A 12,283-nucleotide genomic window follows, 5' to 3' on the forward strand; every position below is an offset into this window, starting at 1 on the left:
TATGAAACATAGCAGGGACCTGGGAAAACAGCCCAAATTACTCTAGTAATTTTGAGTGTCTGCCCTCCCTCCTCCTGCCTTATTAACTTCAGGCTACCTACAGCTGAGCACCCTGCTCTCATTATAATTAGTCCTCAATTTCACCCACACTGGCTCCTCCACTCTCCTGCTGCCCAGGCCTCCCAAACATCTGTGGCCTCACTTGATGTGCCTGCCATCATCCTTCATGTCAACAAGTCCCAAGCACATAAGACCTGAGTGGGAACAAATAAATAAATAAAGCCATACCTTTTATACTTCAGTGTTGAAATTAAGCATGGTACTTAATTCTAATCTCTTCTAATTTCTCCAATTCCCATGTGCTTACCATGTAATAAGCATGAATAGGCATTAATTTTAAGCCACATAACCCTGAGCAGTTGATATTAACATATCAAATTCACCAAAGAATAAATAGAAGACTGAGAGAGGTTAAGCAGTCACAATGATTAAAACCAAAATTTTTACCTAGGTCCTGAAAGACCTTTGCAGAGTTTGGCGTTCATTTCCTACACTCCTTGCTAACTTCAGTTAATGAGAACAAAACCTATAAGGAAAAAATATCCTTACGGAATTTGCCTTAAATTATAAGATAGTATTTTCTTCCATATTTCTAATTGAATCATTGATTTCAAGTAGAAAAATGAAAACACAAAATCTAACCATTCTTGCCACTATGTAAAAGCTGAGCAAATATACAAGTTCAGCAAAGACAAGAAACATGGACTCTGAGAATGAACACTCCTGAGAACAATGTCAGTTTCTGCTTTTATTTACTATCTGTGGTATCTTTGGAGGAAGTTACTTCACCTCTCAGGATCTCAATTTCCTGCTGTATAAAATGGAAAAAAATTTTCTCCCCCAGAATATTCACTGACAGATTAAATCAAATAGCATATAAATTTAGTCTAATACATGCCCAGAAAATAGTAGTTGATACTGCAAATTCTCAATCTTTCAGGAACAGGTTGCCCAATTTGTAGATTGAAAATGGATCATATTAAAAACACATTCAAACATATAATAATACATATTTTATTATTATACATGCACATAAATTAGGAAGACTGTGTAATAGAGATAGTGTTTCAAATATGCAGTGTTTTGACCTACATCTGGAAGCTTACCAGTTGCAGATTCCTCCACCTCAGCCCCACTCCTAACTTCATTCCTGCCAACTCCTATCCTATCTTTCAGTCCCAGTCTTGGTCAAAACGTGGTCTCTTCTCTGTCTTTTGTCATAGCTACTGCCTAACTCACTGCTCATGTAGTTCATAGGGAGGTGATTAGGATCCAATCTCCTGCAAAGTCAACAACAGTTAACATGCCATCAGATGATACTGAGCTTCTATGGTTAAATTTATGGATTATGTGGAATGATTTGTCATCATCCAATACCTTGTCCCACTCTCCCTCCACCCACCCATATATATAATAATGTATACACACAGACATTATTAACACACTTCTCTCAGTATGATTTTTTCTAGTGACACTAGCTTTTGTCTCAACACTTATAATGATAAGGAAATAATTTCATTTTCAAGACATATATTATTTGAGAGTTTGATAACTGAAAAAATTCCGTTTTCGACTAAGCAAAATGCTCCAGATATTTAATCTGAGCTTTGTATTCCCCTCAATAATACAAGCAACAATACAAAAGCTTCATTTAATTCTTTTTTCATGAATTCAGCTCTTTGGTATCATCTTCAGATAAGATGATAAGGAAATCAGGTTGTACCACATAGGCATTATACTAAGTGAAAGATGCCTGTCTCAAAAGATTACATACAATATGATTCCATTTATATGATATTCTGAAAAAAGCCAAAACTATAGGAACAGAAAATACATCAGAGGTAATTAAGGATAAGGATGTGGGATTAGGGGATGCTATGTATGTCTGACTTTAATGAGGCAGCAAAGGAAATTCTTTGGGGTGACGAAATTATCCTGTATTCTATTGTGCTGTTAAGATAGTTGTTACAAAATTAGAGATAAGGGCAAAACAGTTTCTTCCCTGTAGCGAGGGGGTAGGGGGAGAGGGAGGGGTCGTGGGGGAAGGGGGAGAGAAATGACCCAAACATTGTATGCGCATGTGAATAAAATAAAAAATAAAAAGTTAAAAAATTAAAAACTTAAAAAGATAGTTGTTACAATCACCTATGCATGTATGAAGACTCACAGAACTGTATACCAAAAAAGGTGACTACTACTATATAAATTCAAATTTTAAAGAAGGAATATCATTTATTGATCGCTTATTACGTTCTGAATGCTCATCATCATTCTTTTATTTTAATCCTCATAATAATCCCATAAAATAGATAACTGCAGTCTCATTTTTCAGATGAATAAACTTAGGTACAAAGAAATTAACTAACTTGCACTACATCGCAAACCTTGATACAGGCATACCTTGGATCTTAACCAATCAGTCTGGATCCAGAATTACATATCCTCATTATTGTCCTATGCTGCCTCTGAAAAAAGTGAAAAAGGGTTCATGTACCCTCCATCAATGAAATACATAACTTGTGCAAAGAGTAGAACACCAGATAAAATTGTTCCAACATAATATAGCTAGCAAATGGAGCAGAGTATGTGCCACCATGACAAACATGTTTCTAAGCCCACAAGAAGTCTTAACTGCTGTTTTAAAAACAATTTCCACTTTTCTTTGCAATCAAATACCTTCCTGTTCACATGCTAAATAAATTTTAAAATCAATTTCTAGTGCTTATGATCACTAAGAAAAAAAAATCGTTCCTCAACTACCCCCTAGTAAATTCTGAATGCAATGTAAAAATTAGAATATGTCAACGGTAAGCACAAATAAATTGTATAAAAATTCAAAAATCTTATTTTTCCTTCCCTTTCTTTACTTGCACAAAACTAAATCCTTCCGGATATTTTTTGGAACTAAAACCTCTTAGTAATGAGACAAACGGATAAATACACCCACGTCTGGTGCCTTGTGGTCATTCTTACATATTCATTCAGGTCTTTCAGTTCCTGCAACCCATATACCCACAAACTCCATTCCATGCATTTTGCAAAAACAAAGCTATCATCTGCAGAAGTGGTACATGCAGGTCTCATAATTCAGAAGCAACAGCAGCTGGAAAGAGAGAACAAAGGGAAAGAATTATGATGCCTCTTAAAACTAAGATTTACAAAGAAATCCTAAATTTAGTAAGCACTGTCTTACTTAATTTTGATGCAAAGAGTTGAAGAAAATTTGCTTTTGAATGTTTAATACTCAATATTTGTTCACAATGGATTTAATCACTATGCTCAAGACAGATTACATACATAATCATGTACATGTTCCCCTTCTCCAGGTCAGAATGACTTATATCTGTGTGAACATTTCTTCCTTTGATTCATTTTGCCTGAAACATTAAAGAGTTTGATGGACATATTCTCAGCCCACCATCTTCCTCCTCCAAATGTCTTTAGCCTCAACCTTCTTAAGATTCCGAAACAGTTCTAATGAAGTCTGCTATACCTTTTGTAACTACAATTAAATTTCATGCAAAGAAACCAGAGATAAGTGGAATAAGCCTCATTGGTCTTTGGAGTCAAACAGTCCTGGGTCCCACTCATTATGCTGTCATTTCCTATAGGTGCAGTACAGGACATGTTAAATTCTCTGGTGTCTCTACTGTAAATGTGCTTGCTATAGCCATAAGTACCTGACAAAATTATCACATGAATCCAGTAAAAAGATGTTGGCCTAACAAAAAATCTTACCACAGATTAGGTTCTATAAATATAGTAGTTATAATTACAATTTAAAAAAAGGAATCCTACAGACTGAATAGTGTTTATCTATGGCCGTTTGCAGCTTTATTTCATACTCTATCCTTGGACAAATTTTTCTACACCCTGCTTCAAAATCAGGTTTGATCATGTTGTAAATGCATAGGATTTTCAATATTAATCATGACTTACCAGCACACCTCTCATGGAATACAATGGGCTTTCGTTTATGAAATAGTAGGCTCACCAGAGGAATATTTAAGAGATGTGAAATGAGTGCGATCTGGTGCAGTGAGCAGGGAGATTGCACAACCTGAATTCACAGGCGCTAGCATTACGCCCACACACCCAGGAAGCTCAGAGTCTGTGGCAGTCAGTAGCTTATCTATTATGTGCGGCTCAGGAGCTATAAACAAGACCATGTGAGGACTCAGCTAGAATGCTTCCTCTGAGTCAGTATTAAACAAACTTCCGAACTGTTAGGGAAGGAAATAAAGCCACTGTACCCCCAAAGACACCCACGACACAGGGTCAGATTACCAATTACAAGATTGTATTCACTATTCTGTCAGAAACTGATGCAATAATTAAAAGAGGTTTTGTAAACTTTTTAAATGTCGTTTAAAAATCAATAACTAGCATGAATTAGAACAGGGTGTAATCTCATTGGGAGTAGCCTTTTAGAAATTTACATGGTTCATTATGTGGAATGACAGAAAATTTTGAAAACTTTTTGTGTTTTACTCCATAAGAAAACCAGCACAACTTTCTATTTACTGATAATGGCTTTAGTGACATAGTATCTAATACGATTTTGATCCAGAATAAATGAGGCAAACATCTTGTCAATGGTGGGCTGAAAAAAACACCGGGAAATCATAGATTCTTACAGACAGCATAGAACAGTGCAGTGGAAAAACCCATGCTTTGAAATCAGAAGTGTTCCAACTCTACATTTTCTAATTTTGCAATACTGAGCAAATTTTATCTCCTTACTGAGATTCCATTTTCTGCCACAATATTATGACCTTCACAAAATTTTTACTAAGATCAAATTAGATATTAGATGAGTAAACAGTTTGACAAATATGGGGAGTTATACTACTATGTGCTTTAATATTTAAATGTCCTCAGGTCAACTAAAACAAAACTTGAAAGAAATTAAGTATGGAATACCCTGGAATTGTTTTGCTTAAAGTAGATAATGAGTTCTAAAGCTTACTTCCTTTTTGGAGTTTTAGGAAGGGGGAAAAAAAAAAACTAGCCATCACCTGTAATTAGAAATCTGCAGTTATAACCAAATTCAGAGAATATAAGTCTTCTTACATAAAATTTTATTTCTAAGCTTTAGAAAACTGAATACAGACTGAATCATAACTCACAAAAAGGAAACAACGAAAGCATTCTAATCCTTACCAATGTCCAAGTAGGATATCTCATTAAGTGTTGTCTGGGTGCTCAGACAGTAAAGGACATTACTGTTTCCGGCAATCCAAAGCTTGACCTTACACTTGGACTTCTGAAGGTAAACTTCCTGAGAGGAAATTAAATACAGAGAACCTCTTCCAGTTTGGAATAATGGTCCTGCCAAAAACACTGTGAGAAAAATTTAGAGTAAATTAAGTTTTTAAATTTGCCTTTATAATACTAAAGCCAACAAAAAAGGGCAGTATTTTTTAAATTTAGAATAGGAAGTGAAATAAAATCAAAAATGTCCAAAATACCCTTTTCTCCTTGCCTATGTTCCTACAAAAACATGCTCCAAAGCAATATAAAAGAGTTCCTCCTTCCTTCATTATAACAGCTTTACTTAAACTCTAATCTTCAGGACTTAAAAATGAAAACATTAGACCGAAAAAAAAGAGAAGAATTGTGACAGTTACAATTTACATATGTGACATGTGTAAATCAGATTAAATATGAAAATCGTTCACCTTACTTTCATTACCCAAGATCCTCAGGATGATTCAAGCTTTCTTTTTTAAGTGAGGTACATCTTCTGGGTTCATCAGACACTTCAAAGGTCAAATAGAGTCCATCCTTCAAGTTGATGAGACGTTGTCCTATTTTTAAAAGACCTCAAGAGAAGGAAATTCCACACGTTTCCCCAAATATACATTCCAGGGTCTATCAAACCTCACTGTCTGAAAATTTTTCCTTTTCTCTTATCTAAATCTCTCATGCTTCAACTTAAGCCTGTTGCCTCCTGTCTGGTCTCTAATGAGCAACAGCCTCCTCACAACTTTTGTAAAATTCTGCAAGTCAGGAACTACTCAATTTCTAACTCATTTCATTCACAACTCTTCAGTCATCATTGTTACTCATGCATGGTTTATTTCCAAAATTTCTTCCTCCTATCTTGTGTTCATTTCAAATATCCTTTAAAAATAATTTTCTTAAAAAAGAAAATAAGGCCAAGCATGGTGCTACAATTTCTTTAATTCCAGAATTCAGGAGGTTGAGGAAGAAGGACCAAGGCTCACCTAAGTAACATAGATATCTCAAAAAGCAACCAAAAGGATAATTAATTAAATTTAAAATTTTAAATAAAAAAATAAAAATAATTTTGGTTTTCAGAAATGAATGGAAAATTAGTAGAAGTAGAAAAGATAGTATGTTAATCAGCTTTCTTGCACTGTGACAAAATACATAAGACAACCAATTTAATGAGTTCATGATTTCAAAGATTTTAGTCCATGGTTACTTAGCCCTGTTGCCTTGAGCCTGTGGCAAAACAGTACATCATGGCAAGAACACACACCAGAGAAAGTCTGTTGCATTTATAGTGCCCAGGAAGTAAACAGAGAGACAGGAAGGGGCCAGGGTCCCAATATTTCCCTCACAGGTGCACCTCCAATGTGGAACTTCCCCTAAGTCCCACTTCCTAAAGGTTCCACCACCTCCCAATAGCACCACAGCTGGGAAATAAGCCTTTAACACATGGGCCTTTGGGGGCACTTCAGATCCAAGCTACAGCAGATAGGCATTAGGGTAAGGTGACTCTGGTGAATGTCTTACTGAAAAATTCACTTCCTAGCTGATGAAATAATCTAATATTATCAAGGGAGCAGAAATTTGAAAGACAGAATTAATTCCAGTGCCATAGGCAAATTGCTCTTTAGGTCTGGCCCTCAGTTTCTTCACCTACAAAAGCAGACTTTTTATGGTGTATTCCAGAGCCCAGATGCCAGGAAATAACAAATATTAAAGTATATATATATTTAATGTCCTAAAAACTGAAGATGTCCTTTCTTTAAGGAAAAAAAATGATGCCTGCTTTTACTAAATTTTAGGCTGAGATTTAAAAATGGTATAGACAGACTCTACCCTCAAGAAATATAGTTTCTCAGAATGAATTCTAACTTTAAAATATAAGGGAGTTTGAAGCCTAGTGACCTGTTATTGAAGAGTAAAAGGCCCAGTCATCCATCTATTTGTTTAATAAATGTATTTTTTATATTACCACATACAAGGTTCTGCGCTAGGTACTGGTAAAACTTTGAAGAGCAATATTCAAGGTCCCAGAAAGGAAGAAAGATATGGCATACTTCGAACAGATAATTGGAAGTTTAAAGAAGGCTCTGTTGGTGGAGAGTTATGCACAGATGGAAGCACCCTGAGGCCACAACAGTGAGGAAGAGTAGGAAGTAGCTGAACTTTAACACTCCTAGGCCCAAATCATCAGAGAGAGGAAGTGTTGGGGTTGACAGTGAAGACAGCCATGTTAGGACCAGACCCTCTCCCCCCCTGCAAGTGGCTTACTAGAAACTCCCCACCCAACCCCAAAGACTGACAAAGGAATAGTTACCTTCCCAGATGGGTGCCAAGGACAGTTGAGCAGACAGTAGCCTAACTACAACTTGTCTTTCTTGGTTGCCCAGAAACAGTATCCCTTAGTGACCTTCCTGGTACTTTCCCACTAGCCCCCTATATCTAGCTCAAGCCTGTGTGTGGCAATGGACTCTATCTCTCTTGCTAGGGTCCCCTCCACAAGGTTCCTGCCTGAACAATAAACTCTGTGCTGGTGTTTGAGCTGTCTCTCTGCCTCTTCCATGCCTCTTTCATTTTCTAACAGGAAATAGCTACACAACCTAAGAATTGTAGAAGAGGACTATCTAAAAGGAGCTATGGACTTCACTGGAAGTATACTGCTACCACTAAATCTTTCCCCCTGTCTTCTGATTCCCACTTAAATGACTGGAAGCCAGAGAGCAGAGGAGCCCCGGTACTGCAGCTCTTAGAGGTAAGCATGATAAAGAATGACAATACATCCTATGATTTTAAAACCATGGTTCCTTGGTGGAGACAAAAATAAAATATATGTATACACAATACATAAGTACATAAATAAGATAATTTCAGATAATATGAACGTCCTTAAAATAAGAATGTGGTTAAGGAAGTGAAGTTTCCTCTAAGATGATATTCTTACTAAAAACTTGAAGATAAGAAGAAGCCATCTGTAAAGATTAGGAGAAGGGGGCATTCAAGGAAGGAGGAATAGCAAAAAAAAAAGGTCTTCAGATAGAAGGACTGTTGAAGTATTCATGTTAGAAAAAAAGACAAAACACTGTGCTCACTTCGGCAGCACATGTACTAAAATTGGAACGATAAATAGAAGATTAGCATGGCCCCTGTGTAAGGATGACACACAAAACAGACATGAAGACCAGTGGAACAGATTAGAGGACCCAGATATGAATTCGCACAGCTATGCCCACCTTATTTTTGACAAAGGCGCCAAAAACATACAATGGAGAAAAGGCCACCTCTTCAACAAATGTTGCTGGGAAAAGTGGTTATCCACTTGCGAAAAACTGAAACTAGATCCATGTTTATCACCCTGTGCTAGTATCAACTCAAAATGGATCAAGGACCTTAGTATCAGACCCCAAACTCTAAAGTTGGTAAAGGAAAGAGTACGAAACACTCTGAAAGTAATAGGTATAGCCAAAGTCTTCCTCAATAGAACTCCAGCAGCTCAGCAACTGAGAGAAAGTATAGACAAATGGGACTTCATAAAACTAAAAAGCTTCTGCACAACAAAAGAAATGGTCTCTAAACTGAAGAGACCACCCACAGAGTTGGAGAAAATATTTGCCAGCTATACATCAGACAAAGGACTGATAACCAGAATATACAGGGAACTCAAAAAACTAAACTCTCCCAAAATTAATGAACCAATAAAGAAATGGGCAAGTGAACTAAACAGAACTTTCTCAAAAGAAGAAATTCAAATGGCCAAAAAAACACATGAAAAAATGCTCACCATCTCTAGCCATAAAGGAAATGCAAATCAAAACCACACTAAGATTCCACCTCACCCCTGTTAGAATAGCCATCATTAGCAACACCAACAACAACAGGTGTTGGCAAGAATGTGGGGAAAAAGGAACCCTCATACACTGCTGGTGGGAATGCAAACTAGTGCAACCACTCTGGAAAAAAATTTGGAGGCTTCTTAAAAATCTAAACACAGATCTTCCATATGATCCAGCAATCCCACTCCTGGGGATATACCCAAAGGAATGTGACACAGATTACTCCAGAGGCACTTGCACACCCATGTTTATTGCAGCGCTAGTCACAATAGCCAAGTTATGGAAACAGCCATGATGCTCCACTACTGACAAATGGATTCAGAAAATGTGGTATTTATATACAATGGAATTTTACTCAGCCATGAAGAAGAATGAAATCTTATCATTCACAAGCAAATGGATGGAACTGGACAACATTCCGAGCGAGGTTAGCCAGGCTCAGAAGACCAAAAATCATATGTTCTCCCTCATATGTGGACTTTAGGTCTAGGGCAAATACAGCCATGTGGTTGGACTTGGTCACATGATAAGGGGAGAACACACATGGGAGGTATACAGCTAAGAAACCCAAAACATAATGGTATTTGATGTCCCCACTGCAGAGGAACTAATTCAGGAACCTTAAAGTGACAGAGATCAACATGGGAAGATGATCAGGAACTAGTGAAAAGGTCAGTTAGAGATTAATTAACTTGGGATGTAACACATTTGTACATGAAAACAACACTAGGAATCTCTCTGTATAGCTATCCTTATCTCAACTAGCAAAAACACTTTGTCTTTCTTATTATTGCTTACACTTTCTCTTCAACAAAATTAGAAGTAGGGCAGAACAGATTCTGCCTGGAAGCAAAGGGGGTGGTGAGGGGAAGAGGGAGGTGGCAGGGAGTAGGGTGGAGAAATGGTCCAAACAATGTATGCACATATAAATAAGCAAATTTAAAAAAAGAGACAAAGTAACTTGTGGGTTAAGGCAGGGAAAAGTAACTAATATGGTCAATGGTGGTAGGGAGTGACCAGTGAACATAGCTTGTAGGGGGACCTTATTGATCATGACAAGAACTCTAAAGAAGGGGCCCTACTTTAGTAATTTAATCATTATATGCAGGAACATAATGCCATTTTGTTTAGCTATTCTAAAGATTTAACTCTCTACCACCATAAGAGCAAAGATTTCACATGAGTGGAAACTACATTTTATCCATCTCTTAATCCCTTGAGTTTACCATGGCTTCTGGCAGGCTGAATGATTTCTTTAATGATCAAAACAGTGAAATAAAGAAGTAGTTCAGCGGGAAATTAAGTCATTTCAAACTGGGAAGACAAAGACAGCTTTCAAAGAGGAGTTGAAATTGGATTTAGATTTTGAAGGATTGGGGCATTCAAATATAGGAGGAATGGTATCCTGATGGGAAACAATGTATGAGCAAAGGAGAACACCGAAACAGAATGTCTGGAGAAAAGTTTAGATTAGCAGTAATATAGGTTCTCTCATAGGGAACAGCTAAATAACAGAATGTGTGCCACCGAATGAATATTTTAATGTCACTAACGGTTTTTAAAGAGTAGAATTTGGTTCAAGAAATTGTAGAATTCTTTGTGTTAGACTAACCTCTTCAGTGCGCCCAGATAACAATAATAAAGTCTGAAGTCATATTTTAAAAAATGAGTAGAAGGTATTGAAGAACAACAAAAAAGGTGTCCAAAATAGAAGTGACTCAAACATTGAAAGGAGCCAACTATATTGGGTGACATTTGTTTTTATATAGTTGTTTCCATACCATGTGGTTCAGGGTAGCTAAAATTCATGAAGAAAGCAATTTTCATTTTGACTTGGAGAGTGTGAGAATGAGCTCAGGGATGCCAGTGTGAAGGGATATTGAAAGAGAAATTCTTGAAAGAAGTGACTCACAGACAAGGAAACCCACAAAATCTGTGTACAAATTCCCTTCAAATTTCTGAATGAAATTTGTATATACATGAAGATTTCAAATGGCCTATCAGAAAGCAACAGCTGAAAGTTTGATAAATTGAACAGAGATTACAGCTGATTCTCCTCCACTATACCAAACATCAACATTCTTTAGAGAAAGGCAATAAACTCCAAAATCTCTTCGACAAATTATCTCCAATGCTTTGTATATAATTTTAAAATCACTAAAAATTGGAAGAAACAAGAAAATGTGGTCTATATTCAAGAGTTCAAGAGACAAAGTAGTTAAGAAAAACCAAACTTTGGAATGACCAGATGTCATAACTGTTAGGAAAAACACCGCTCACAAAGAAATCTCAAGAGAAAAGTCTCATGTCCATAGAGCAAAGTTTAATGGCAGGCCCAAACTGCCAGGCTGGCCTGGGGAAAGATGGCACAGCAGCAAATCTGGGCCAGGCATGGCTTTTATAGAAGACGAAGGGTACGGAAGTTAGCGCATGCGTGGTAGTCTCTGGTAGGGATGGGGCTGTCTTAGAGCAAGGGAATTTCTGTTAAGGGCAGGGCTGTCCTTGAGAGTTTCTCAAGTGAGGTCTGAGAACAAAATGGCCACCAATTTATAAATGGCAACAGTATTGTTCTATCAATAATTAGTACAAAAAAGGACTTTAAAACAACTATCACAAATTTGCTCAAATATAAGGTATGAACAGACATGGAATATCAGAAGAAAAATTAAAATTATTCCAAAAAGAACAAAATAGAAATTCCAGAACTACACTCTGTAATATCCGAAGTAAAAAATTCCTGAAAGAGCATGACAACAGAGATTTCAGGAAGGGTACAGTAAATGTTAACATCAATTTGCAAAAAGAAAACAAAATATTTTAAAGGCTTTTTTTACTTTGAAACATATCGAAAGGTTTACATGCATAGAATTGAAGTTTTGGTGAAGAAGGGAAACAGAAGGAGGGAAAAAATGTTTTAAGAAATAATAGCCTTATATTTACAAATTTGTTTAAAGTATCAACCTACATAGCTAACACTCTCAGTAACTTTAAGCAGAATACCTATAGTACATCATGACAAACTACAGAAAAAACAAGGATGAGGGAAGAATTTTGAAAACAGCCAGAGTAAAGAAAAACATAACTGCATGCAGAGGAACACTGATAAAAGCAGCACCTAACTTCTCACTAGAAGGAATGGAGATAGAAGATAATAG

At 36.6% G+C, this 12,283-nt stretch overlaps 1 non-coding gene across 1 annotated transcript; it reads left to right on the plus strand.

Annotated features, from left to right (window-relative positions):
• The first annotated feature begins 8,379 nt into the window (after positions 1-8,379).
• LOC141415920 (U6 spliceosomal RNA) lies at positions 8,380-8,486 on the plus strand. Its single transcript, XR_012440871.1, has one exon. It is a non-coding gene; the product is annotated as a U6 spliceosomal RNA (small nuclear RNA).
• The last annotated feature ends 3,797 nt before the right edge of the window (positions 8,487-12,283 follow it).

Source organism: Castor canadensis, chromosome 13 (assembly GCF_047511655.1).
Source record: "Castor canadensis chromosome 13, mCasCan1.hap1v2, whole genome shotgun sequence".
In the NCBI taxonomy this organism is placed as follows: Eukaryota; Metazoa; Chordata; class Mammalia; order Rodentia; family Castoridae; genus Castor; species Castor canadensis.